This window comes from Chelonoidis abingdonii, chromosome 3, assembly GCF_003597395.2.
Source record: "Chelonoidis abingdonii isolate Lonesome George chromosome 3, CheloAbing_2.0, whole genome shotgun sequence".
Taxonomy (NCBI): Eukaryota; Metazoa; Chordata; order Testudines; family Testudinidae; genus Chelonoidis; species Chelonoidis abingdonii.
The window spans coordinates 70,405,869-70,431,311 of record NC_133771.1 but is presented as its reverse complement, the minus strand read 5'-3'; positions in this window follow the sequence as shown (position 1 = coordinate 70,431,311).

The following is a 25,443-nucleotide window of genomic DNA, read 5'->3' as shown; positions in this document are numbered from 1 at the left end:
GTTTTGGAGCGGCTGCTTATCTGGTCTGTGAGGAAAAAAAACAAACAGCTGTTTGCTTTCAGTGAGTGAGAGAAAGAGGGGTGGGGGAGGGGGTCAGAACTTGCAAGGCAGGGAGCTGACGCAGTGTCGGCTCCAAAAATCCACTTTCTCCCCCCAACATACGCTTCCTGTTACACTCCACCCCACAGCACCCTTTTGAAAAGCACGTTGCAGCCACTTGAATGCTGGGATAGCTGCCCATAATGCACCGCTCCCAACGCTGCTGCAAATGCTGCCAATGTGGCCACGACAGTGCACTGGCAGCTGTCAGTGTGGCCAGACTGCAGCGCTTTCCTTACTCGGCTGTACGAAGACAGGTTTAACTCCCAGCGCTGTACAGCTGCAAGTGTAGCCATACCCTAGATTTGAGTTGATGGCCGGTATCTCTTCAATTTTCTTATTGGATGTGGAGTCTGCCTGCCCAATTTGCAGCAGTCTCATCAGTGAAGTATCCCTTCAATAACAAGGATTCTTTCTGCACTGGAAGAAAGAGATTACAGAACTATCAACTGCCTAACCAATCTATACCTAAAGCTGTCCCTGAGGTTAAAGGAAACCACTAATCAAGACTCCAGGTCATGTACAAGTCTCACATCTCCTCTACCTCATTAACAGCATCAGCCCTGATTAGAGTATATGGCTACAAAGAGTTGCCTGATTCTGACCTGAGAGTGCAGTTTAAGGTTGTTGTTTTTTTCAAACCATTTTGTTATTCCAACCATCAGTGTTAATTTTGTTTCAAATGTAAGGAACAAAATTAGCATCCTTGAAAGGCATTTAGCAGCAATTTGTATAGGGAGGATTCAGGCGAGAGGACAAATGATTGACCATACCTCTAAAGAGTTGGAGGAAAAGGGCAGTTGTGGAACCATTTTTTTATCTATGCTTTCCTATCTTCCTTTCTAGCACTGTATAAAGTACCTGATAAGTCACATTTTCCAGAAATAAGTCAGAGTTAAAAAGAGAAGATAAGAAACAGAGAAGTATAACACCATGGAGCAGGACACAGATAAGGAAAATAAGCTGATACATAGAAAGAGGAATTAAGAAAACTGATGGATTTTATAGGCAGAAAGATGTTGGGGAAGGATAGGGAAAACAGAATTGTTTCTTTTGGGTTAAGATATACAGAGGGCTTGTCTACACTACCATGTGGAGTCAATCTAAGATACACAATTTCAGCTATGTGAATAGCATAGCTGAAATCAACATGCTTAGATCTACTTACTGCGGTGTCTTAACTGTGGTAAGTCAACTCTGCTTCCGCTCCTTGTTCTGGTAGAGTACCGGAGTCAGCGGGAGAGAGTTCAGCGGTCGATTTATCAATATCAATAAATCGACCCCCGCTGGATTAATTGCTGCCTGCTGATCCAGCAGGTAGTATACTCAAGCCCAAAGTCACACCCTGTTCCTAGTGCACAGCCCAAATAACCAAGTTCTACACTCGGGATTTTGCATGCAGGTCAGAACTCTCCCCAAGCCATGGAAGAGAAGTAGAATCCCTCCCTCATTGCTACTATAGCTTCGGGCCTAAAATAGATCTCAGTGTCCTTGCAACCCTTTCTGTGGAAAGACATGATTGGTGGATCCCCATCCTTGGTGATCCACCAGCCTTCATTCCACTCCCTAAGTTTGCCTGCATATCAAAGCACAGGGAGCCCTATGGAGCACAGAGGGTGCAGATCCCCTACATGGGGTGCTGGATGCCAGCCTGTCAGTAAGTGCAGTTTTGCTGTAGTCAGGGCCTTCCACATCTGGCGGACAGTGAGTGGGAGCAGGGTTTGCCTCAGAGAGAATAAGAGACTCACAAATACTCCAGAGCAAAGAGAATTCTGGAAATATGCAGTCACGCTTTTTGGAGAAGTCACACGGGCAAAGCTTGCAGCCCTTTGCAATTACTTTCTGTGAATGTTCATGGGATAAATTTCACAAGCACAAGTGTTTGCAGAAAGCAAATTCTTCACCCACATTAAAATAAGTCATTCAGGCTAAAAGTGGATGGAAAAGCATAATGGGACAGATCCGTGGCCCTGTGAAGAAGCAGCACAAAGGCACCTCAAAACATGCTCTCAATAGGCGGCTGAAGGTTCCCCTGGCATGGAAAAGTGAACGCCAGTAAAAGTCTTCTCCTATGCAAGTGCATGTACTTGACAGCTACTTTTGCTCTTTCTTGCAGTCAGCATTTATAGCAGAAAAGGAAAGGCAGTATCAGCCGAGCAGGTAAGCAGCCATTGCTGTTGATAAGACCTTGAAAGCTGGCAGTGCAGGCTAGAATGGATGTGGATATGTTTGGAACCTGCTCACCAGCTGCAGGGGCTGAATTTACACTGACACAGTTCGGACTGTGCAATCAATCACAGAACTAAGGCACTAGCTATGCAGCTGCTCTGGACACATTTTGCACTGTTTACTTTGCCCAGTGCCTAGTGTTATTTAGGCTCTATCTGGGACTAAGTTCTCAAGTGAAGTCAGTGAGCATGCCCAAACCCCACTCTTCATATAGATTTTACAGTTGTTTTCTATGTCAGGAAAGACATGTGACTAAAGGTTTGTTTACGTGTCAAAACCACCAGTTGGGATGGGGGAACATAGGAATGGTCATATCAGGTTTGCCCAGTGCTTCAGCTAATTTGGTATCCCATCTCTCATAATAGCCAATAAGAAGGTGTAAGAAACTCTAATTTATTATTATGAAATAACTTGCTTAGTTTATGCCCTCAGTTGTAAGGGTTTATATTCCTTTTACATGTTTAATTTTATATAATGTAACTGTGGCCACTAAGCTCTTCGTCTCAATTATATCTTGTAGCAATGAGGCCCATGGGGTAAATTTGCATCATGCTAAAGTATTTTCTTTCAGTGTAAAGTGTATTTAAAACTAAGAGAAGAATATTATGAGGGATTCTATCTCAAAGAGGTTATTCTTATATATTCAACAGGCCCTGTATGTACTTCTAAAGGCATGGCTATTTGGGACCCTATATGTACCTGGTTGTATTCAGAGGAAAGAAGGGTTTCCTATTTTCCCAACAGACTCATTTCCTTGATCCCATCCTGACACTGTCAGAATAACTGGTAGCTTCAAACTCAGCTGCAGGGATTTTGTCAAATTATAATTGCACCTGTTGCTTGAGTTTGGACAGGATTTGCCTAAATTGTTGTGACCACTTCAGGGCTCCTGACAAATCTCTGTATGGACTCTGGAAGGGGCAAGCCAACAGAGATTTACTGAAGGAATTCATCCTCTTCAGCATGGGCGGTGGGTATAATAGGCCAGGGGAAGCCCTGGCCCCACCCATACTCTGTCCTCTCCCCAAGCCAGTGCCCAAGCCGGCAGGACTGGGAGCATCAGCCCCGCTGCCAGCTGGAGGCCAGCAGGCCAGGGAAGCCAGTGGCCCAGTTCTGGGGCCGGCGCTCAGAGTTCCAGTAGAAGGGGTAGTGGCAGGGCATTGGACAGAAGGAGCAGGGCTGAGGGGCTAGCTTCCTCAAAGGGGTGGCTTATGCGCTGCTCATGCCTTCAGGGGCTGTTGACAGCAGCAGTCCCATTCAGCAGGTCCTGGGTAGAACAATTAACAAAATACTGCAGGTCAAACAGGGATCAATAGTCCGATGCCAGACCTACCTTCCCTAAGGGAGGCTCTGGCATCTTGCAGTCTCTAGTTCAGTCCTGGACCCAGCCAGGCCTTCCTACAGGGAACTAGCACTAGAGATCTGCTCTCTTTCAACTGAACTGACTCTCCATCACATAACATCATAGGTTTTGTAATCCACAATTGTTTCCGTTAAAGCCTCAGTTCCTGGCATCATGTGGATATGTGGTGATTTCAGCCTTCATTCTTAAAGAAAAAGTAAATTTCTAGCCCTCATGGCTGTGGAGAAAGCTTCAAAATGTGACCCCGGTGCACCCTAAAGGCTCAAAAAGCAGAAGGCAAATAAAAAGAACACCAGATCTATTTTTACATAATCTCATGATTTTAATGCCAATTTCATGATTTTTAGTGAGCCTGACTCATGATTTTTTGACAATACTGAGGCCATGGCTACACTACCACTTAGGTCAGTATAACTTCTGTCATTCGAGGGTTTGAAAAAACGCCCGAAATTACGACAGAAGCGCCATTCTGGAGGTGGCTACAGGAATGATCTCACAGTGGCGCAGCTGCATCAGTACAGCAGTGCCGCTATAAACTCGCTAGCGTAGACATGGCCTGAGACTGCCTCCCCTACTCTTCTGCTTAATCACTCACCCTTCCCTGGCTCTTTTCCCTCACAATACAAACATGCTTAAGTCTCTCCCATCTCAAAAACACACTCTTGACCCTCCTAACCTCCCTAACTATTGCCTCATCTCCTTTGCAGCTCTAGACTTATTGAATGCACAGTTTACAATCTCTGTCTGGAGTTCCTCTCCTCCAGCTTCCACTTCTTGCACTCCACTGGAACTGCTCTCACCAAAGTCTCTAATGAATGACCTCTTCTTAGCCAAAGCTCAGAACCAGTACTCCTGCCTCATCCTCCTGGACCTGTTAGCTACCTTCAACACTATCAACCACGCTCTTCTTCTTGAAATCTTGGCCTACCCTGGTATCCATGACTCTCCTGGTTCTCCTCCTACCCATCTAATGTCTCCTTCAGAGTGTCCTTCAGTGGATTCTCCTTATCCCCCATCCAAATTTCTGTGTGGGTTCCACAGGGCTCTGTCTTCAGTCCCCCTTTTCTTCTCCCCATACTGGTAGTCCCCAAACTTTTTACCTCATGCTCCTCCTTACCCTTGTCCACACACACCCCAGTGCCAGGACCAGGAGCGGGGCTGCGGCTCCAGGAGAGGGCACAGGAACAAGGACAGGAGTAAGCGGGCCGAAGCTGGGGCCATAGCTGTGTGGGGGGAGGCTGGAAGCAGAGATTCGACCAGGGGCCGAGGTCCGCAGCTGGGGCCAGGAGCGGAGCTGGGTGGTGCTCCCTCTCTGCCCCCCATGTGGGCTGGCTTGGGCCTCAGCCATGGCCCTTGAACATTCCTCCACAGCCCCCTAGGGGGTGTGCTCCACAGTTTGGGGACCTCTGCCCTATATGCTTTATCTCTGGGTGATCTCATCTGTAAATACAAATTCAATTATTATCTCTATGCTGATGATCACAGATCTACCTCTCTGTCCAAACTAAAATCTCAGCCTGTCTGACATCTCCCTGTGGATGTCTAGCTGACAGCTCAAGCTCAACATGGGTAAAAATGGAGCTCTTATATCTTTTCTCCCACCCTAGAAATCCTCTGTCTCTTTCCTTAATCATTGTGGCCAAACCATCCTGCCCATCACTTAGGTCCAAAACCTGGATGTTATTTTCAGCTCAGACCTCTCTCTAGGTCCTCACATCCAGGGTATGTCTAACTCTTCCACATTCTTTCTGCATAACATCTCGGAGATATAGCTTTTCTGATCCATTCACAGAGCTAAAACTCTCACACAGGCTCCCATAATCTTGTGCCTTGATTACTGAAAAATCCTCTTCTCTGGCCTTCACAAACTTTGCCCCACTCATATCCACTCATAATGCTGCTGCAAACATCATTCTCCTACCCCAGTGCTTTGACCACGTCACCCCTCTCTTTACATCCCTTTACTAGCTCCCTCTTCTCTATTGCATCAAACTGAGGCTATTTTTCTTCACTTTCAATGCCGTTCACAACTTACCCCCACCCCCTTAGCTATTATTTTCCACTCCTTTTTAAGATGTCGACTCCCATATTTGATCAACCCATGATGCCAGCCTCCATCACCCATTTATTACATCTTCAAACAAGCACCTTTGTGCTTTCTTCCTTGCTGCTCCTCACGCTTGGGAGTGGCTCCCTATAAACATCCACAAAACTACCTCATTATCCTCCTTCAAATCCCTCGTTAAAAAACTCTCCTTTGACATGATGCCCACAAAAACATGGAGAGCAGTTAGACTGCTGGTGTGCTGAGTCCACTGCCTCTCATACTGACCAGTATTGTCTTTTTATTTTTTTAACTGTTTCCCTGTTGGTCAGTCTATCTCCATCAATTGTCTTATACATAGATTGTAAGCTCTCTGGAGCAGTAACTGGATTATTTTGGCTGTGTAGTCCCATGACTAGGGCTCCTAGGTGTTACAGTAATACAAATAATTAATAAATAATAATTTAAGACATGTTCAGGCAGGCCACTGTAGATGGAGAGTTGAAGCATTGCTGTGGATACTGGTTGTCTACTCCAGAGCTATATTCTGATTAGCCTTTTGGGCCTTTCAGTGATTCCACAGCCAGGAACCATCTCCTAGCAATGCACCTAGTAGCCACTGAAGAGTTATGTAAATTAACTCTGCCTAACTTTCAGCAAGAGGGTCCCCCACTCTCCATTGTGCCTCACAACCACCCTCATTAGGGTCACTTTGCATCACAACGAAGAGCAGACAGACAACCCATTGTGTACACAACGCTTCACTTCCCCCAATGGTTTGATGCTCCCACTACACAGAAGTTGCCCATCCTCTTAGAAGCTCTACATCTCTAGGAACTATGGTTTTCTTACAGAAGCATGTAGAGGATTTCCAGGGCCTTGCAAGAAGTAGATTCTCCCCACACGCACACTTTTTCTATGGGTTAGACAACTTGGTGGAGAATAGAGACCAGCTGCTGGTCTCTGCTAGGAACCCTTTACTACTGCTGGTGGAGCTGCACCAATGGTGGGAAGTCTGAGGAATTTTATGTCTAGGCTAGACACAGCCAAAAGCTGAGACAGGGTGGGTGAGATAATTGAACCAACTTCTGTTGGTGAGAGAAACAAGCTTTCAAGCATACACAGCTCATTCGGAAGAAGAGCCCTGTGTAAGCTCAAAAGCTTGTCTCTCTCGCCAACAGAAGTTGGCCCAATAAAAATACATGTTACCTCACCCACTTTGTCTCTGTAATATCTTGAAACCAACAGGGTTACAATAACACTGCATACAGCCAAAAGCTGTTGATATTTAAAAACTTTCCAGGGAATGACTGTCATACCAGGATGTGCATTCCTAAGCTCTTGTTTCACTTCTAAGGTACTTGAACCTCTTGTCATGATTTACTGTTAGTAGAATACACTTAAAGAAAACCTTCCACCACCCAAGATAAGTACCATTAACCTCATAATGTATACCCTGTTGTAGCTTAATGGTGTAATGATTCAAAGGAGCCCTGGCATAGAGTCCCCACTGCCCTCAAGCATCCCTTACAGGCTATTTCCTGAGTCAATTAAGGCAGTTAAAGTTTTGTTGCCTATTTTTATTGCTTTGAAGTTATTTAAGAGGCGCCCGCCCATCATGCTAAGTGCATGTACACTGTTTGTTTGCATCATATCAATAGGACTAATTTCTCCAATTAAAACTCCTTCCAACACGCCCAAATTAAGACTCTCCTCCCTCATCCATTCCCACCCACTCAACATCCCCACCCTGATTAGTTTTGCACTAGGACTGAATGGTGGCATATTTGAGCAGTGATGAGCCAAATGGAAAGTGAATTCCAGAGTCAAAGATCCTTCTCTGGAAAGGGCTGACCTCCATCCTCTCTTCTTTAATCCCAGATAGCATTAACTCCAGTGACTGCTGATCCCAGCTGCTTAGTTATCTGTTATTATCTTCATATCTGTTATTTGTTACATATATAAAATGTCATAGGTGTACATGGACTATCATTATTCTGAGGCCTTCCCTTGAGATATACCCAGCAAGGCTTGTCACACCTAACAATGGACAACACATGTATGAAGGATAAGACTTCAGCTCCTTTTAGCAGAAGGCTCCGCTATAATTAAGCTTGGCAGAATTAGATTTTTATTTTTTTCTAATTTCAAGGGATGAGACTGATCTTTATTTGTAAGCAGTTTTTATTTTCATCCATTTAAATTTTCACAGTTGTGAAAAATTATAACGACAGTGAGATGCTGAGGGTTTGTCTATCTTTAAAATGCAGCAGCCGCAAAGCCACAGCACTGCAGCTGCACCATTGTAGCACATCGGTGTAGACATTACCTACAGTGACAAGAAGGGTTCTCCTGTCAGTGTAGGCCAGGGATCGGCAACCTTTAGCCAGCCTGGAAGGCCGGGCCAGTTTGTTTACCTGCTGCATCCGAAGGTGCGGCCGATCGCGGCGCCTTCTGGCCGCAGTTCGCCATTCCAGGCCAATGAGGGCAGTGGGAAGTGGCAGCCAGCACATCCTTCAGCCCGTGCCGCTTCCTGCAGCCCCCATTGACCTAGAGCGGCGAACCACAGCCAGTGGGCGCCGCGATCGGCCGAACCTGAGGACGTGGCAGGTAAACAAACCAGCCTGGCCCGCCAGGGCACTTACCCTGGCGAGCCACATACCAAAGGTTGCCGATCCTTGGTATAGGCAGTCCACCTTCCTGCAACATGATAGCTAAATGAGCAGAATTCTTCCATCAGTTTAGCACTGTCTATTCCAGGGGTTAGGTCAGCTTAACTACATTGCTCAGGGTGTGTGGATTTTTCACACGCCTGAGCAGCTTCGCTCAGTTAACGTAGCTCTTTAGTGTAAACCAGGCCTCAGATTCAAAAAGTTAAAGCTTTATAGCCATTGAACCAAATTTGTCAACATCACACGCCAAAATGTACAAATATCCTTAAATCACATGCTAATTATTCCTCAAGCAGCATGTTTCTCATTTTGCCTAGCTGTACATTTGAATTATTATCAACGGAAATATTTTTTGTCAGTTTGTATGTGTATGGTGGAATCAACATTTATTGATAAAAAGCTAATCCTTCCAAGCCTAACTATAACAAACCACACTTGTCTACTTTTTCCTCAGTTCATGCAATTTAAAAAATAATTTTTTCCCAGGTCAACCAACAGCTCTGTTTTATTTTCTATGATTTCTAGCCTGAAATATTGTACAATTGTGCTTTTTAAACACACACACGTACAGTTTGATAAACAGAAGAAGTTTGCTCTCTAGTGGCTGAATTTTTTAAATGGTCTGGGAATAACATAGCCTATTTTAGAGAGAAAAGATTTTAGTCAAAATTATATTTCATTCCTTAGCTTTTGTGCATACAAACCCAAATATTTGCTCCTAGCTGCTATTTTATGTCGAAGAACCAACTGCCTGTGATCAGTATCAGTGCTGAGGACAGGCAAAGTATGTGGTTTTAAAGATACAGTCCGATGGATTTTCTGTGTGGAAAGGGGGTCATTTTGGACTTCAAAAGGTTCCAATTGAGAAGGGGATTAATTTGGACATGGGGAGGTCCGTGATAGGGGAGGGGGATTAACTGGTGTTGGGAGAGATTGCTGCATGAGCCAACTGACAGGTCCCAAGGTAGATCACAGGGGCCTAAGCTCTCACTACGTGATTCTTCTACATATTCTCATATGGCCTGAGAATATGTGTAAGGTCAGCTTTGTATTAGAACATTGGAACCAGTTCCTGAAACAATTTTCACAACTGTAGGTCTTAATTTTTAAGATTTTTCTTTAAAATATACATTTTTTCTTTGCTTTTTTCTGAGGTTCCAGGCACCACCAACCACCAGGTACCTCTGTGTACCAGCCTTTGCCACTAATATCACTCTTGTCTGTTTTTATGATTCATTATTTGTATTCCAATAGCACTTAGCAGACCCAACAAGACAGACAAAGACTTGGAGGGGAAATAGTCCCAGAGAGGTGGAGTGATTTGCCCCAGGTCACCCAGCAGGTTGGTGACAGAGCTGGAAACAAAGCCCAGGTGTCCCCAGTCCCACATCCCTGCCCTCTCTGGATGATGATGCCTCTCAAATCTAGTCAGTCAGTCTCAAGGTCTAAAGGAGGATTCTCTGTCAGCCAAATAACTGTTTGAGATTTGTACTGAAAGGGATTGGGGCCTGATTCCTCTCTGCCCAGTTCAGCCATTTAACTTAAACAAAGGGAGTGCAAGCGATTCTGAGCTGGCAGCATGTTATGCTCACTTTGCCCAGGCATGTTCATCTAAACAGGGCATAAAGGAATCAGACCAAGTGGAGTTACACCAGTGTGAGAGGAAAATCAGACACAGAGTTAAGAGGACAGTGAGAAGATCCAATATCCTCCCCACTCCCCCTGCCACCCAGCCACTAGAGCTCTCCCTTTTCTAATTAAAAAGAACAACACTAAATCCCCAGACTGTTACAGAGCCCTTGTATCAAGACTAACTGAGCTGTTAAGATCTGTTGTGTTCATGGGCAGCACCTCCAGATTAAAGATGAGGTCAGACTTCTACCACCCTTGTTTTATTGCCTTTGGTTAGAGCATGTATTGCAAGTTGAGCTGAAAACCAAGCCGTTAGTGTGAGAGGGTTAGCCAAGGAGCAGAAAAGAATCAGACAGTTAGTATTAACAATTACTGAGAAAGAACAAACTCCCAAATATGTCCAATGTCATGGGTTTTCCCACTTTTTTTAATGGGAAAGCCTGCACATTTTTCTTATTCTTTATCAGCCAGCTGGAGAATGGAACAAGATACCTGACAGACAGCAAAGTCTCCAAGGCCCACCCACTCCCAAGGTCTAGTCCCACATATAATTGCCATTCCACAACAAGCGTATTTATAAATAAACAGTTGTATTAGTTAAATCCTTGTGCACTAAGGTGAGGCAGAATGGCACTGATAGAGGGGTCCAGCCAGCATGCACTGATATCAATGAGCACTTTGCCTTTTATCTAAGCCAGGGTAGGAATAGAGCCAGCAGGAGCATTAAATAATAATCTTTGAGCCAAAATCTGCTCTCATGCTAGTAGAAAGAACAGGAGTACTTGTGGCACCTTAGAGACTAACAAATTTATTTGAGCATAAGCTTTTGTGGGCTACAGCCCACTCATCGGATGCATAGAAGGGAACACACAGTAAGAAGATATTTATACATACAAAGAACATGAAAAGGTGGAAGTACCCATACCAACTGTAAGAGGCTAATTAATTAAGAGAAGCTATTATCAGCAGGGGAGAAAAACTTTTGAAGTGATAATCAAGATGGCCATGTTCTCTGTATGTATAAATATCTTCTTAGTGTGTGTTCCATTCCATGCATCCGATGACTCACGAAAGCTTGTGCTCAAATAAATTTGTTAGTCTCTAAGGTGCCACAAGTACTTCTGTTCTCTTTGCTGATACAGACTAACACGGCTGCTACTCTGAAACCTCTCATGTTAGTGTAAATCTAGAGTAACTCTGCTGAGACTCTTCCACGCCTCTCTCGCTTCCTTGGGAGTGCTGTGCACCCCAGAGGAGTAGTCACTGAAAATGTAGATAGACCAAGCTACATTGCTCAGGGGTGTGCCATAGTTAAGCTGCCCAGGGTAGACACAGCTAAGTAAATGGAAGAATACCCATAGTCTCATGGGTGGGGGGTATTGTAGGCCAGGGGAGGTTTAGCCCCACCAGACCCAGGCCATGACCCCGCCCATGCTCTGCCCCAAGGCCCTGCCTCCTCCCATGCTCCCCTGAAGCTGGCAGGGACTCAGCTCCAGCCAGCAGCTTGAAGCTCAGGATTCGGGCCAGCTGGTGGCCCAGGGGTCAGGGTGGTGGCCAGAGGCTGGGGTGGCCAGGGGCAGCTCTAGCCAGCTGGTGCCTCAGAGGTCGGGCCGGTACTCAGACCAGTCAGTGGCCTGAGGGTCGAGCCAGCCTGGGGGTTGGTATGGATGGTGTGGCTGGGGCAGGATGACCAGCAGCTCAGAGCAGGTGGGGCTGGGGGGGCAGGGCTCCTCTGGCCTGGGGGAATGGAGAGGGCTCAGGGCTCCAGTGGGGGTGGGGGCTAGCCTTCCCGAAGGGGGGGTTCACCTGCCATCTATGCAGAACGTAGATATGCCTGTAGAGATAGTGCATGGGAGCTGGAGTTCTGCACAAGGACTGCACAAGGTGAAGTTGGCTCATAACAACTTCACCCCGCACATTGCACACCCAGTGTGAGGTCCAGGCATAATCTCTGTGGGGTTCAGTGTAGGGTTACCATACGTCCGGGTTTTCCCAGACACTGCCTCTTTTTTGATCCTCTGCCCTCTGTCTGGGTGGATTTTTCAAACAACAGGAGCTCAGAGCTCCAATTAGTCCCTCCCCTGCATGCCTATCTGATTTGTCCCTTGCAGCTACCAGATCCCTCCCACTCCAGCCCCAGCTCCGAGCCCTGGGGAGGGGAAGAGCCACACAGGGAGGCGCTGACTGACGGCTGTCGCTGTGTCCTGGGTCTGCGCCAGCTGCCCTGCCACTGTGACAGGGAGCAACACTGCCCCCCCTTCACCTCATGAGTGAAACCCCAGGTACCCCTGCCCAGTACACATGCACACTCCTTCAGCATCCCCAAATTCCCCCTCCGCGCCCCCTTCCCCCCAGTACTCCCCAGTACACACATACCCCTCCAACATTCACCAACTGTACACCCTCCAACACCTCCTCCCTCCCCCAGCAGTGTCATCTTTTGGGGAACTGAAACATGGTAACCCTAGTTCAGTGATCACTCAGTACTTAAATTGCCTGCAAGCGCTCTGCTTTATTCTGTGTCTGGTTCTACCTAGCCCTGCATAACACACCCTGGCCAGACTCTGTCTGGGAAGCTGAGTCCTTAATGGCACTATCACCAGTACCACAATCTGGCCCTTAAGGATTAGTTCATTGACAGCAAAACCAAGCTCCTCAGAGGTATTCAGGCACCTAATTCCCAGTGATTTCAATGGAAGTTAGGCGCCTAAATATTTCAGGGAATCTGGGCTCTAGTGTATGTCATTATGAATCACCATAGGTGCAGGCAACATTTCACCACTTCAGCACTCACTCATCTTTACTGCTCCTATTGCTTGCAGGCTGCTCAGTTCTCATGCTGCCCTGAGTTGCCACTTCCTGAGCAGTGAACCAGAGAGGTCCTATATTTTGGCATATTTTCACTATGATCTGCTTTTGCTGCAGTGTACTTATCATTGTTGCCAACTCCTACAGTGTCATAAGCCTCATGATTTTAGGTGTTTTTAGTTTCTCACAATCTCCTGACAGAGGGGCTAAGTCCTGGGGGGGAGGGGGAAGAGGCGAGAGGCAGAAGAGTGATAAGGAAAAAGGAGAAGGAAAGAGTATCAGTTCCTCCACCCCTGTGGCCAGAAGAGGGTACTCGGGGTCTTCTTTGCACCCAGAGGAAACATCCAAATTTAAGGTTGAATTTTCATTCTGAAACAAATCACACCCAAATTTGGGCAGATAAGGGAACCACCCACAGCTCAAAAGTGAGACTGTACCATTATTAATTTTTGAGGATGTTGTCTGACTCGTTTTTTTAAATGTTTGAGGTTGACAGTACAGTTACTGGGAAATGAAGAAGCAGCTTTGGAAAGTATTTCTGGGATGTTGTTTAATCAGCCTACTGAAGATGAGGAAGTGACGCAGTTACTATCTGTGACTGTCTTTAGCACCCTTTGTTGCCCATTACTGGCTAGTTCTAAAAAGAATGGCCTTAGGTCATTCCCAGAAGAAGCCAGTAATTCATTCGTCTGGCAGGAAGTGGGGATATTACTGATGATGGCACCAGGAATAGTGTCTCAGACCCAACAAACAAGAGGCATCACTAGCATTGTAAACCTGAAAGTTCTCCTTCTGTGAGGGTATTTATTTCAAACAGCCTCAAAAGAAAAGAAAATTTACCCTCAGTCTCATTGACTGTTTCAGACCCTCCTGAGAGCCACCCACCCCCAAATCATTATTTAAAAAAAAGATTACAAAGTAAGTTAATAAAGGAAGGAGCTTTACCTGCCCACATTCCTCCCTAAACCATCAGCACATCCCAGAAACCTCAGGTCTCTCTACATTGTCTGGAAGGATTAGTGTTTATATACTCTTAGATGTATAACTTTATATCTGGCCCTGTTAAAACATGTATTGTTTGCTTGCACCCAGTTTACCCATGATCCAGGTCACTCACTCTCAGGGTAGGTCTATACTACACACTTTCTTGCCCTGTCAGCTTAGGACTTCAGAGCCCTGCCTGGTTTGAGCCAGACCCACTAGCCTGCTGCAAACCCAGCCCCAGGTCTGAATCACGTCCCCTAACAGCAGTAGGCTTACCTGAAAGAAGCTTACAGAAGTGTTCCTGCCTTTAACACTCAGATGCCCAATTCCCAATGGGGTCTAAACCCAAATAAATCCGTTTTACCCTGTATAAAGCTTATGCAGGGTAAACTCATAAATTGTTCTCCCTCTATAACACTGATAGAGAGGTATGCACAGCTGTCCCCCGCCGCCAGTTATTAATACATATGCTGGGTTAATTAATAAGTAAAAGTGATTTTATTAAATACAGAAAGTAGGATTTAAGTGGTTCCAAGTAGTGACAGACAGAACAAAGTAAGTCACCAAGCAAAATAAAATAAAACATGCAAATCTATGTCTAATGAAACTGAATACAGATAATCTCATCCTTAGAGATACTTCAGTAAGTTTTTTCCTCAGACTGGACACCTTCCAGGCTGGACACAATTCTTTCCCCTGGAACAGCTCTTGTTCCAGCTCAGGTGGTAGCTAGGGGATTCTTCATGATGGCTCTCACCTTTTTGTTCTCTTCCACCCATTTATATATCTTTTGCATAAGGTGGGAATCCTTTCTTCCTCTGGGATCCCATCCACCCCTATTCTCAATGGAAAAGCACTAGGTTAAAGATGGTTTCCAGTTCAACTGACATGATCACATGTCACTGCAAGACTTCAAGCCTTCATTCCTTCCAGCCTGACTCACAGGAAGGTTTGCCTGCAGACAGAGCCATCCACAGTCAATTGTCCTGGTTGATGGGATCCATCAAGATTCCAAACCACCATTAATGGCCCACACTTTGCATAATTACAATAGGCCCTCAGAGTTATATTTCATATTTCTAGTTTCGGATACAAGAGTGTTACATTTATACAAATAGGATGATAGGTTTCAGAGTACCAGCCGTATTAGTCTGTATCCGCAAAAAGAACAAGAGTACTTATGGCACCTTACAGACTAACAAATTTATTTGAGCATAATTTGAGCTTATGCTCAAATAAATTTTAGTCTCTAAGGTGCCTCAAGTACTCCTGTTCTTTTTACAGATAGGATGATCACACTCAGTAGATTATAAGCTTTGTTATGATACCTTACAAGAGACCTTTTGCATGAAGCATATTCCAGTTACATTATATTCACTCATTAGCATATTTTTATAAAATCATATAGAGTGCAACGTCACAGAACCTGCTGATGAAACATGAAGCACCCAAGGTGATGAAATGTCTTTCATATATCTTTAATTTCTTAAGAAGGTTGGCAGACATAGTAAGAAGAACAGTGTGTGCATCCATATGTGAGAGAGTCAGAGAGAAAAAGAAGACAGAAGTGGAAAAAATCTAAGACCAAGCTTTGATGCGTGAGGTCCCTAAAATGTGGTGGAAAAATCCTCTCCTATTTCCTGTCCAGGACATCTAAGCAAGTGAAGAAATGCTGCCCAGGGACAATCCATCCCAGGTTTTACACAAGAGGTAGTGAATGCTGAATGGGACACGTTGGAAGTTTACACCTACAACATAACTAGATATATTCAATAAAGCTGCTAATTATTTACTTCTGTTGGGTCTGATTTAACATATTAAAGGCTCCCAGTAATCTAAGAAACAGCATAGCCAACAAAAAAAAAAAGTAGGGGCCACATTTTTCTCTCACTCACACCATTGCCATCAGTGGTGTACAGAGAATAAGATTTGGCCCTATTTAGACAGGCATATTTCTTCAGAGGGGTTTTTTAAAGTAAATTTTCATGTTTTATTTTGAATATTGCTTGTGGACTGACACCCTTATTCCCTTCAGCTTTACAACTGTAGCTTTCTATAGACTACTTCGCACACAATTCTGTACCACTGCACATGCACAGAATTTATGTCCCTTGCAGATTTCTTTGCTTCCTCACAGAAAAATGACTTTCTGATGGGGACACAAAAGAAAGCCACAAGAGTGATCAAGTGATTCTACCCAGCTATATGTTTTGGGTGCCCAGGGCATCCAGCAGAGAAGTAAATCACTGTGGGGCACAAGATGGGACTGAAGAAGACCCGGCTGGTGGCTCCTACCCTGCACCAAGCTCAACTGCTAGTCCTAGCTAGGCTAAGAAGGACGGGACTTCCACTTCCCCTGCATGGCATCTGGGGCTGGGTCAACTCCACCCCCAGATTTCTCCCCCAGCTGCAGGAAGCTCTGCAAACTCCCCTCACCTTCTTCCTGAACCCATCACTCCTCAGCTGCAGGGAGAGAGATCTCTTTACAGTGAGCTGCTCCCCCATCTGCCCAACGCCCATGCATCCAGACCCCCTCATAGTCAGACGCTCCCACTGAACCTCACCCCCCTGCACTCAGAACACTCCTCCCGATGAGTCCCACTCCTTCAACACCTGGACCACCCAGACGAACCACGCGCACCCAGATCCCCATCCCACCAAGCTCCAACCAGCTGCACCTGGATCCTAACCCCACTGAGCCCCATCCTCCCAGCATCTGGACCCCCTCTAAGCCCCCCCAACACACCCAGACCCTCTCCCCCGCTGAGCCCCAACCACCTTCACCTGGACCTTCCTGCAGAGTCCCATTATCATTGTACACAGAAGCCCCCAAGAAGCCCCTGTGTATCCAGATCCCCCCCGCACCCAGAGCCTCTACTGAGTTGCTCACACGCAGCTTGCCCCACATAGAACCCTCTCAACCCACCCCTGGATCCCCCCATAATAAGCCCCTCTACACTTGGATCCTGACTTGCTGAGCATGCCTGCCCACGCCTGGTGCACCTGGCATGGAGGGGCAGGGCCATGGGGTGTTTCTGGGGCAGGCCTGGACCCTGCGCTGTTGGGTGCAACCTCACCGCTAATTTTGTGTCCCATGGAGGGGGGGAGCTGTATAATGATCTCCCACCTCTGTGCAGCCAGTGGTCTGTGCTCCCCAGTGCCATGCTGGAGCCTCTACATTTATTTGACAAATAAAATTTGCAGAATTTTAAAATATTGTTTGCAGAATTTTTACTTTTTGGTGCAGAATTCCCTCAGGAGTAAGTCATCAGTTGATCAAGATGCATAAGAAAGCAGATTAAATATATTAAAAGTAATATTACTGAACTTTCCAGGTCATGCTGCATGTCATCAGATCATACTGAAGAGATGACTGGAGGTTTCAAATATATATGCCTGGTAGTAGCTAGTGGCTTAGTACAGTGTGCAGGTGACACTGCATTTGGTCTCCTTTTGCCCCATCTAACAGCCAAAGTGGATATTCAGAAGTATGCCTGACTTTATTACTGTAAATGACTAAATACCAATTTAAACATTGCCCTTGATGAAGATATTCTTTCTTACCGTAAGTGTTGCTAAGGAAACCGTCTTTCTGCCCACATGCTGTGCATACTTATCCCAATTTGTCTTTTAGTGCCTCTAGGAAATAATAAAGGGGGAGATAGAAGGGTGGAACCTTCCAAAACATAATAAGCAACACTTTGAAATGAAAACGAATGTTAATGCAGCAGGCTGGATAATGGGATACACAGTCTCTCAACTCTAGCTCATGCATCAGAATTCAGCCCAAGTCAGTAGTGACTGAAAGATGCTGCCATTTGATGGGCATTCAGTGGTCTTTATGATGGATTAGCTGTTTAGGTCCAGCACCCTCACTCTCCTGGTTGGGTTGAATATAGGCCAGTGGCTAGAATGTTAGCCTGGAAATCAAGTGAGCTGGGCTCAATTTCCTGCTCTGTATAGACTCTGTGACTTTGGGATAATAGTGAATCCTTAACGCACAGAAGATAATTCTGTTTAAGATTGTGAGGTGCTCAGATACCGTGGTAAGGGAGGGCCATATAACTACCTAAGATATATGCTGCCTTTTTTGTTAAAATGCTGTGATTTTGGATAGTATTCTTCTGCTCATCTTCCCCTGCCCCACAAACAAACAAACAAACATTAAATAATGAATCCATTCTTCTAATTGTGCTTTTAGGACAGTGGCTTTAGATATTGACTACAGCTAGTGTGCCACCTACCCAAAATGACCTCCCAGGAATGGAATCACCCCTTTGAAGAACACACCCACTGACAAAACAATTATCTGCAAAGTGTCCAGTTATCTCTCTCAGGAGGCAGGGGAGGCTGTGAAAGATAAAAAGAAAAGAAAAGGGGGAGGGAATGGAGGGAGAGAGACACAGAAGAGGGATTTAGAAAGGGTGAAAGAAAGAAAAAATGAGAGAAGGGGCTGGTCTACACTAGGATGCTCAGCCACTGGTGCAGCTACACTAATGGAGCCGTATGCCAGTACTAACCCTCTAATGTAGTCGTGCTGCACTGGTGTAACAGTGATTTATGCTGGAAAGCACCAGTGTAAGCCATGATTTCAGATCAGTTCAACACTAGTGCTGGGAGTTTGCATTGTTGCAGCTACACTGATGTAATCATACTGGTGGCTAAAACAAAAATATAGACAAGGCTGAAGAATGTAAAGGGAGGAGAAAAAACAGAGAACCACACATACTTTTCACTTATATCTGTCTCCTTTTCCCCTGCTTTATTAAACATTTATATTTCCTGTGATACAGCATGGCCAGAGGGCAGCATAAGAGTGTTAGCAGGGGGCCTTATTCCCTGCCAAGGGAGGAAGGTTTGCTTTAGATTAACTAGAACAGCTGTGGCCAATTAGAGCACCTGACTCCAGTTAGAGCACCTGACTCCAGTCATGGGATATAAACCCCTGCTTCAGTCAGACAGGGTGTGGTAGTTGAAGGAGAAAGGTTGGATTGGAGCAGAGTGCAGATTGCAGAAGAGAAGAGTTTGTCCAGAGAGAAATAGAAGGTTTGGAGGAGTGCTGCGGTGGATTGGGAAGCCCAACAGAAACCCTAGGTAAGGGGCACCAGGCTTGTATAGAAGAGAGGCGAGAAGCCCTTCACAAGCTGACGGGTATGAGAGGGAAGTAACCCAGGGGAAGAAACCGCTAGTCAAGTGGTTCACCACAACCCCAGGGCCCCTGGGTTGGGACCTGGAGTAGAGGGCGGGCCCAGGTCCCTCCCTCTCCACTCCCCTCCTCCAAGGACACTAGGGGAGTGATTAAGAACTGGTTCAGAGGCAAGCAATATCGCCCTGAACCTACCCCAGAGAAGAGAAAGCGCGAGACCCAGCAGAACAGTACCGGCAATCTGCCACATTCCCTATGTCAGGCTCATATTATGGTGGGAAAGCCTCATCAAGAACTATATTGAAACATATTTAAACAATGCAGCTAAAAATATTTTTCAGTCCAGTATGTGTCTTGGAGCATAAGATAATAAATATATGGAGATATACCTAACACACAGAACTGGAAGGGACCTTGACAGGTCATTGAGCCTGGTCCCCTGCCTTCACTAGCAGGACCAAGTACTGTCCCTGACAGTTTGTTATTGATGTCATTTGTTGTTTACTTTCCCAGATCCCTAAATGGCCCTCTCAAGGATTAAACTCACAACCCTGGATTTAGCAGGCCAGCACTCAAACCGCTGAGCTATCCCTCCCCTCCATCTGGGCATACTTGGCCTGCAAGCTTTTCAATTTAGTAAGCTCCTGATACTGCAGACAGGATGAAATATTGGTCCTATGGAGGTTAAGAGGAGTTTTTTCACTGATTGCCGTGTGGCCAGGATTTCACTCTTTATGCTTACTAACCGCGTAAGTCCACTGATATCAGGGGGACTATTCATGTTGTAAGCACTATGTCTGTCAGCAAGTGTTTGCAGACTCAGAGCCTTAAACGGGAAATGATAAACCAGATGATGAAAACCCAAGAGGAACTTGGCCCTTTAACAACCATATAGAACTTTCTGTACTTTCCTCTTCTTTTCAAAAGAAGTGTTCCCATGTTTTAACCAAATTCCCCTTAGGCCTGCACCAAGGTAATTCAAGGTATGTTTTTAAACACATTTAATTAAAATAGTGCAAAATCCAGTGTAGCCACTCTTGTTTTGGTTCAAAAGTGCCTTATATTGATATAGCTTAAATTAATTACCATCTGACTTAAACTAAATCAAAATAAATCACTCAAACTTAGATGAGTGGCTATGAAAGGTCTCACACTAGTTTAACAAATCAGTTTTTAAATCCATCTACATTAAACTGGTACACCTATATCATGTAGACAAGCCCTCAGTGACAACTGCTGGAGCCAAATTTGGCCTGTGGAATCTACTAGGGTTAATTCTGACCTTGACTGTGTATGCTTAGGAATTATTGAATTATGGTAAGTACAATGGAACTATCTTGGATATATAATATTTAACCATTAAAAAGGTTAATGTTTTGCAATATTCAGAACAGAATCTGAAATTATTACACATTTTCCTTTCTCTTAAATCAATATTCTCTCTGCAACTTTCTCTTGTTCAGTCAATGAAAGGATGGGGTGTTAATATTGAAGAGAAGTGATTCTATTTTGTTAATTAAGGAAACAAAGTTCATATGTGATGCTAAAAGTCAGCTCTGGGACTCTGACTATTCGGTGGCATTTATTCCACTATTTAATGACAGGATAATTTTTCTAGCCCTTTTAAAATTATGACTACATAGTCCCTAATGTTAAGCAAATGTCATCTTATAATTTGCTAATTCTGAATGTTTGAGCAGATGGATGTGAATTTCTAGAAGTTGAAGGTCATGTCATACCACGTGCCATTTAATTTCCCATAAATTTCCAGTAACATCTTGATTTGAACTGTAACCTCTTGTATTTGACCTATAAGCTTGAACAGTCAGATGTTAACATTACTTACTGAGTTCTGACAGTGTGCTTTAGGGGTTGATTAGTTACACAATAAAGCATAGTGATAATCCACCCATAGAGCAGGCTCCACCAGCCTGAAATAGCAAAATAAGATGCCAAACAGTGGTTACCATGCCAAATTTCCATAATGTAGGCAAAGACTATAGCCAAGCATTAACCAGGATCAGATAACATTAAACACAATCCTTGTCTAGTCAGAGTGATAAACATCATGTTAGTTAAAACAGATTACTTAACACATGATGTAATTGCCCAATGTAGAGAAGCATACAAATAGTTGTTTCAGGTGTCCCAGGCTGCAAATACAAACTGCAGTTGTAAGACAGGCTGTGTGTGAACACCTTAAAATTGGTCTTTTGGAAATAGTGATGCTGTATGCATGTGGTAAACTGTTGCAAGGACAAGCAAGACAATCAGCTATTTCATGCAGTTGATTTCCTTGCTTTGTGTCAATGCCCCCCAAGGATTTATCTACTATAAAACCAGTTGTGATGAGGGACCCGGCTATAACACATTTGTCTCCTGGCATAGCTGAAGCACCATTTGGAAGTGAAGTGTAGATGGTACCAAATTATGTTTTAACAAAAGAACAGGAATACTTGTGGCACCTTAGAGACTAACAGATTTATCTGAGCATAAGCTTTCGGATGCATCTGAAGAAGTGGGCTGTAGCCCACGAAAGCTTATGCTCAAATAAATTTGTTAGTCTCTAAGGTGCCACAAGTACTCCTGTTCTTTTTGCGGATACAGACTAACACAGCTGCTATTCAGAAACCTATGTTTTAACAGTGTCCTTAAGACATGGACTGTGCATGGTTAGGGGACACAGTTAAAGTATGGTTCAGTCTCATCTACACTGCAAGACCTAACAGTGCTGTACACATGTTGGGAGCAGCCATGTTTTAAGAGGGTTCCCTGGCATAGTTCTACTGGAAGTGCAGACAGATAGGGCACTGAAGTGGTACCTGTTGAGTCACCAGCGTTATGCTACAGGTCTGGCTGCACAGCACTCTTTAGCCAAGCACTATGTAGCAGCAGTTGGTGGGAAAGAGAGTTTTACACCCATCATTCATTGTAAAGCAATTGTCACTGTTGCAGCAATTGGGAAACAAAAGGACAATGTTTTAGCCAAAGCCTCAACTCCAGTTGAGTGTTTGTGCCTTCTATTTCTGTTGCTTGAAATTGTTAGCATTTAAATGGTCCCAATTAAGCTTTAAAGATAACACTTCAGTGAGAGGAATGAGGTGGGATGGGTAGTACTTTACAAAGGTTTAGGTCTTTGCTCAGCTGTTACCTGGTTGGAGACAGTGTTCTGCACAGTCAGATTAACACAATAACATTGTATCATTTTACATTGCATCTGTAATGAATGGGCTAGAAAATCTAACTAGTTTGGGCATTTAAATACTACTGGAAGCAGCAAAAATCTCTGAGTGGCTATAAAATTCTGGGATCTGTGATTATTTTCAAGCATGCATTTTCATTTCATTTTCCAGCAATCATGATCTTTGCTTCTGGGTGATCTAGGAATTCCCTCCCCTGCTCCAGAAAATATATAGGATAGAAAAAAGGAGGGGAGAAGGCTGATAATTCTAAGGCAGGGGTAGGCAACCTATGACATGCGTGCCAAAGGCAGCACGTGAGCTGATTTTCAGTGGCACTCACACTGCCCAGGTCCTGGCCACCGGTCCGGGGGCCTCTGCATTTTAATTTAATTTTAAATAAAGTTTCTTAAACATTTTGAAAACCTTATTTACTTTACACACAACAATAGTTTAGTTATATATTATAGACATAGAAAAAGACCTTCTAAAAACGTTAAAATGTATTACTGGCGCAAGCTAAAATTAGAGTGAATCAGTGAAGACTCAGCACCTAACTTCTGAAAGGTTGCTGACTCCTGGTGTAGCAGTTACTGCTGTAGTAGTCTTTCATGGTCCCCCAGGCACACTCTTCATCAACAAAGGAAGCCACGGGCAAAATACAAGGATACAGTCCAGAAGAACTCCTACCAAAGACCAAACCGATCTTGTTGTGCATGCACATGCTAAAACCACCAGCCAAACCGATTTTCACTACAAAATTATTTCAAGGAGCACTAGGTCCATACTTCAAAGTTTAAAAAAAAATTCCTATAGTTATAAACTGCTATTTTGCCATGGCAGGGACTTACTTTATATCTTGTATAGCCCCAAGCACAGTGTTGGCATGTAATAGATACATACACAATCTTTACAACTAGAGATATGCCAAGCCAAAACCTCAACCCAAAACTCCACAAACATCAGGGAGGGGTTTGGGGTGCAGGAGGGTGCTCTGGGATGGGACCGAGGGGTTTGGAGGGCAGGAGGGGGATCAGAACAAAAGTCACAGAAAAGCAAAGCACTTCCAGGAAGGGGCCCTAACCGCATGATTCACTCTTGACACAGCTATGCAGTTGTTGCTCAAGTCAGTCCTTGTCATGCCAAAGCAGCCTGATAGTATCAGGAACGACATACACATTTGTCAAACAGGATGACATCTAGAGATAGCATTGAACCCAAGGGGAAGGAATTTAAAAGAAAACAAATCACCATGGTTACAGCGTGTACATGAGAAGTACAGCTCTGTGTTCCTTAAGCACAGAAATTTGGCTTTAGGGACCTTCATTAATACAGGCAACTTCTTCTGAAACAGAAATAATCTTGTTACAAACCTAGTGATTTAAAATAAAAAAAACTAACATCAGCTGAGTCCCAAGAAACAAGTACAGATGATTTTGAGTCAGAAAACTCTTCTTAATCTAACCATTCAGTTAATAATAGTGCTTCACGAGTTCCAAGTGTGATCAGAGCATTAATGGATAGATTCTGACTTGGGATGTGTACTCAGGGGTGGAGTGGGGTGGAGTGGGGTGGGGTGGGGTGGGGAAAGAGCTTTATTCCTCTCTGCAGACTGCACCAACCCTTTCTGCAGACTACCCAGCTGTGTATGGGAAGTAAGGGGATTCTGCACATCTTTTACTCCCCCTGAAGGCAGGAGGTTGGACTCTTGCTTCTGCCACCTCTCGCAAAGCACTAGCCAGCATAACTGCTAGTGTTGGGGGCATCAACATTTACTGCTGGCATAGTCCAGGAGCAAATTTCTTCTCACTCTGTCTGGAACAAGGGGGAAGAAAGGAAGGACTTTTTACTGCACCTCTCAGAAGCACGAGATGTTGTTCTGATGCACCTATGCAAATGCTTACAGCATAGCCACTATCAACCCGAAATATGAAATTACAAAAGAACATTACATACAAGGTCAATATTATCCTGTTGATTTTACAGCTGGGGAAATGGAAGCACCAGGCTGCCCAAGGGATCAGGGCAGGGCAGAAGAGGCACACAACTACGTTTGTTCTCTCTCTTCTTTCTCATACATCCTGCACTGAGTACAGATTTGAAGGACTCAAGGATCTGGATCGGGGTCGTTGTCACTGTCATATAGAGATGACTGAGTACAAAACAAAATTAGAAATCAATGGGTGCACCATATTTCCCAAACTCTCTTGAGGAATGTGGTTAGGAATATGTATGTTTAATATAGGGTTCCCACACCCACTGCCAAGGAGAGTGGGAGCTGGAGGAGATGCAGGGGGTGCAGTTTCTATGGCAATACCACACCATGCATCCTTACTTCTGCTCTGCTGCTGGTGGCGGTGCTGCCTTCAGAGCTGGGCGCCTGGCCAGCAGCCGCTGCTCTCCAGCCACCCAGCTCCAAAAGGGGTGCTAACGCCAGCAGCAGTGCTGAAGTAAGTGTGGCAAATCCAGTAAACATGCATGCTGCTATTAGGGCATGCTGGGAATTGCAGTTCTACAAGAATCAATGTTGGAAAAAGGATGAGCAAGTTAAAATCAGACATTTGTTCATATTTCAAAAATCCGTCCGGACAGAGCTCTGAGAACCCCAGAAGAGGTAATGTCCAGGAAAACCCAGACATATGGTAACCTTAGTTTAATGTCTTGAAATCTCAGGAAAAAGCCATTCAAAGCACATTTTCTCCTGAATTTTTCATTTGGTATACTTACTGATGAAGGGCTTCTCTCCCAAGGTAGGGTTTATAACTGGGGCAGGGACTGTCTTTTTGGTCTGTGTTAGTACAGCACCTAGCACATTGGGGGGCTAGTCCATGACTGGGGCTCCAAGGTACTATGATAATATAAATAATTAGTAATAAAAATACTGTTTGTTCTATGTCACTATGCAGAGTTTTCTGTGGTGTATGCAGCATCCAGGAGAGGGTAAATTTGTATGAAGGGATTGCTTCCACAGGAAACTAGAAAGCTTAATATACCAGAGTGTAGTTAGCCAGTGAGAGTTTGCTGTGGTGAAATAACCTAGATAATATGATATTGTGCTAGGTAACTCTGGTGGGTGGAGGTTCCATGGAAACAGACAGAACTGGAAATCTCCATTTCTAGCTTGCTCATGTAGTTTCATTAGCTGAATTAGTCTTTTACTCTCCAAGTCTGTTCTAATTTTTCTACTTAGTTTATATGGCCTTCTAAATACACTTACTTCTAACACAATATTTCCTTCAAATTATATTGCTGTTGCACCCAAGAGTAATATGGCCTTTATACAGAGA